At 39.6% G+C, this 4,424-nt stretch overlaps 1 long non-coding RNA gene across 1 annotated transcript; it reads left to right on the forward strand.

Moving 5' to 3' along the window:
• Positions 1–1,170: 1,170 nt before the first annotated feature.
• On the forward strand, positions 1,171–4,218 carry LOC138340831 (uncharacterized). The gene is made up of 4 exons (XR_011213675.1): positions 1,171–1,257; positions 1,821–1,867; positions 3,039–3,085; positions 3,809–4,218. It is a non-coding gene; the product is annotated as an uncharacterized lncRNA (long non-coding RNA).
• Positions 4,219–4,424: the final 206 nt, after the last annotated feature.

The following is a 4,424-nucleotide window of genomic DNA, read 5'->3' on the forward strand; positions in this document are numbered from 1 at the left end:
AAGTGTAGATCACCCATTGGTTGTCTTGATGTTGGCAAGACTAAGTTAATAGGCCAGGATGTGATTCAACAAGCTGTTGACAAGGTGAAGCTTATTCAAGAAAGATTATTAGCAGCCCAGAGTCGACAGAAGTCATATGCAGATAATCGGCATCGAGATTTGGAGTTTCAGATTGGTGAATGGGTATTCCTGAAGGTATCACCCATGAGGGGTGTGATGAGATTCGGCAGGAAGGGGAAGCTCAGTCCAAGATACATTGGGCCTTATTAGATTGTTCGTAGGATAGGCAAGGTTGCCTATGAGTTGGATCTACCATCTGATTTGGAGGCGGTACATCCAGTCTTCCATGTATCAATGCTACGTAAATGTATTGGTTATCCTTCTAGAGTATTCCCCGTGGATGATGTTCAGGTGACAGAGGAGTTGTCATATGAGGAGACACCCGTAGCTATACTTGATCGCCAGGTTAGAAGGTTACGTACTAAGGATGTGGCTTCCGTCAAAGTGTTGTGGCAAAATAATAATAGGGAGGAGATGACTTGGGAAGCGGAAGATGAAATGAAGAATATGTATCCTTACTTGTTCCCCGTACCTGCAGGTAATTCAATTCCTAGCTTGACTATATTGATTGATAAACGAGATTATGTAGTAAGTTGTGACTCTGTGAGGAATCTGTAAGTTACGAAATGCAGGTTGATAGGTATAACTGTTAGAGAGACCTCGCTGGAATTTGTTTTTGTAAGACGCTAACTTAACATTCGAGGACGAATGTTCCTAAGGGGGATGGAGGATGTTATGCCTCATATTTTTTTATACGTAGTGCACATCATGATCTAGTAGACGTAAGTCCGGGGAATGAGATTTTATTTTAAGTTCCAAGTGATTAAACAAATATTAGGCAAGGATGTTAATTCCAAATGTGATATTAAGTATGAGTTGGCTAATGTAAGTGCCATTAACTTTAAGTGAGGGATTAATTAGTGACTGATTAGGATTAATTTAATCCAGTGGGCCCCACCTCTCAAGGTAAAAATTAAAAAAAGGGATCAGATTGTGAGCTTGCCTTAGTGGACAGGTGTAAAGGGGGGCTGCCTCCACTTCATACTATTAAATAAGGTGGAGATATCCACTCCATGCTAAATAAAGTGGTGAAATGCATTGCTACATATCATCTTCTTCTTCACCACTTGTCTTAGGCAGCCATGGAAATGGAGAAACAAACCCTGCAACTCTTGGCCAGCAGCTGCAAATAATTTGGTTAGTAATCTCCTTGTTTGATGTGTTAATTCTTTAGAATACCTTTGTTAATTATCCATTAATTTTAAGAAGGGGGCATGACCAGTAGCTTAGGAAGTTTGTTTTTTTAGTTATTGAATGTGCTAAGTATGAACGGAAACCATAATCGGATTAATAGTGGTGTTGTGTTGGTGCTTGGGCTGCTTTGATTTAAGAAAACTGCGGGAAAATTCTGTTTTGGCATTTTGTATATGTTAAAAGTGATTATGATTATATACTCCAAAGGATGAATACAATAAGGTAGATGTGTTGCGAATCATAAAAAGAGTTATCGCTCGGTGTGTCGTTGCTTCGCTACTATGGTTGCCGAGACAGAACGGTTTTGGGAGGGGGCTGTTTAATATGATTCGTTGGGTTATATGTTTTATTGGTATTGCTGTGGATAATTTGGGTTATTGTCGGATTGGGACGAAGTAAGGAAAATAGGGGAAGTGCTGCCGAATTTTCGTTAGATTATTAGCTAGCTTACAAGAAAGTAAAGCTCGATATTTATCTAATTGCGGCACGATTGTTGCTTATTATAGATTAATAGCTTGAGCAGTAAATATTGGACGTGCGTCTCGATTATACGGTATGTAACGCTGTCCCTTCTTTCTTTGTTTGGCATGACTTTTAAAAATAAGCGAATAACGGACAGGTTTGATACTTACCTCTAGAGCGTCTAGGTGACGTATATTCTTGCTTCCACAATTATTCCTCTATATATCAGCTATGTCTAAGGCTATGATGATCTCTCATATCTATGGTAGTGCTTCTTTGTTATGCCTCGTATTTTTTTTATACGTAGTGCGCATCGTGATCTAGAAGACGTAAAGAAATATTAGGCAAGGATGTTATTTCTAAATGTGATATTAAGTATGAGTTGGCTAATGTAAGTGCCATTAAATTTAAGTGAGGGATTAATTAGTGGCTAATTTTGATTGATTTAATCCAATGGGCCCCACCACTCAAGGCAAAAATTAAAAAGGGATCAGATTGTGGGCTGGCCTTAGTGGACAGGTGTAGAGGGGGGCTGCCTCCACTTCATACTATTAAATGAGGTGGAGAAATCCACTCCATGCTATATAAAGTGGTGAAATGCATTGCTGCATATCTTCTTCTTCTTCACCACTTGTCTTAGGCAGCCATGGAAATGGAGAAACCAACCCTGCAACTCTTGGCCAGCAGCTGCAAATAATTTGGTTAGTAATCTCCTTGTTTGGTGTGTTAATTCTTTAGAATACCCTTGTTAATTATCCATTAATTTTAAGAAGGGGGTGTGACCAGTAGCTTAGGAAGTTTGTTTTAGTTATTGAATGTGCTAAGTATGAATGGAAACCATAATCGGATTATTAGTGGTGTCGTGTTGGTGCTTGGGTTGTTTTGATTAAAGCAAACTGCAGGAAAATTCTATTTTGGCATTATGAATATGTTGAATGTGATTATGAGTATATACTCCAAAGGATGAATACGATAAGGTAGATGTGTTGCGAATTATTAAACGAGTTATCGCTCGGTGTGTCGTTGCTTCGCTGCTATAGTTGCCGAGATGGAACTGTTTTGGGGAGGGGGCTGTTTAATATGATTCTTTGGGTTATATGTGTTATTGTTATTGCTGTGGATAATTTGGATTGTTGTCGGATTGGGACGAAGTAAGAAAAATAGGGGAGGTGCTGCCGAATTTTCGTTAGATTTTTAGCTAGCTTACAAGAAAGTAAAGCACGATGTTTATCTAATTGCGGCACGATTGTTGCTTGTTATAGATTAATAGCTTGAGCAGTAAATATTGGACGTGCAGCTCGATTATACGGTATGTAACGCTGTCCCTTCTTTCTTTGCTTGGCATGACTTTTAAAAATAAGCGAATAACGGACAGATTTGATACTTACCTCTAAAGCGTCTAGGTGATGTATATTCTTGCTTCCACAATTATTCCTCTATATATCGGCTATGTCTAAGGCTATGATGATCTCTAATATCTATGGTAATGCTTCTTAGAGTCATTGAGATTTTACGTTTCCATATCGTATTAAAGGTTCATAATCTTGATAAAACATTAATCTTTGGTAATACTCCTTGCTGGTTCACGTTGATTATTCTATTGAGTTATAAGAAATGATTTTAATTGCATATGGTTGCTCATAATATTCTGCTCGTGCATAGAGTCATTTATCATTTCCCCGAGTCCCGGGCCGGGAAATGTTCGTGCGGAGTTTCTTGCATATGTCACCGAGTTCCTCACTAGAGGGCCGTGTATGTATATTATATATATGATTGGTGATGAGGATGTTTATGATGATGATGACGATGGAGATGACGTGATGATTATTTTGCCGAGCCCCTCACTAGGGAAGCTGGGCACCTTAAATGTTAAATATATGCATGATTTTCACTTAAAAAGTATATGTGTAGCGATATTTTGTTTCGACTTGCCACATTGGTATCCTGTCATCTTTACCTTATGCTTTACATACTCAGTACATTGTCCGTACTGACCCCCCTTTCCTCGGGAGGCTGCATTTCATGCCCGCAGGTGTAGACGCGCAGTTCGGTGATCCTCCCGCCTAGGATATCTACTCTGCTGATTGGGAGAGCTCCACTGTTCCGGAGCCCAGTCGTTTTGGTACATAACTTTTGTGTAGTCTTTTGCTCGTCTATGGGTATAGCGGGGCCCTGTCCCGTCGAGTTTCACTAATGTACTCTTAGAGGTCTGTGGACATTATGTGGGTTGTATATATATGTTTTGGATAATGGTCTGGACATGGTTTGTTTGGGATGTCCGCTTGTACAGGGGCAGCCTTGTCGGCTGCGTACATCATTATGCTTTGAATAGTGGCGGCCTTGTCGGCTCGCGTATGTTGTTATGGTTGAATGGTTATGACTCCTTATGAGACAGGTCCTCTTATATATATATGACGTTGGGGTTGGCTTGATTTGATTAAATTCCATATTGTCTTAGTTTCAGTTGGTCATACTTAGCAGGTTTGTATGTGGGTGTCCAAAACGGACACTAATCACGGCCTATCGGGTTGGGTCGTGACATTCTTAGAGTCATTGAGATTTTATGTTTCCATATCGTATTAAAGGTTCATAATCTTGATAAAACATTAATCTTTGGTAATACTCCTTGCTGGTTCACGTTGATTGTT

This window comes from Solanum lycopersicum, chromosome 1, assembly GCF_036512215.1.
Source record: "Solanum lycopersicum chromosome 1, SLM_r2.1".
Lineage (NCBI taxonomy): Eukaryota > Viridiplantae > Streptophyta > Magnoliopsida > Solanales > Solanaceae > Solanum > Solanum lycopersicum.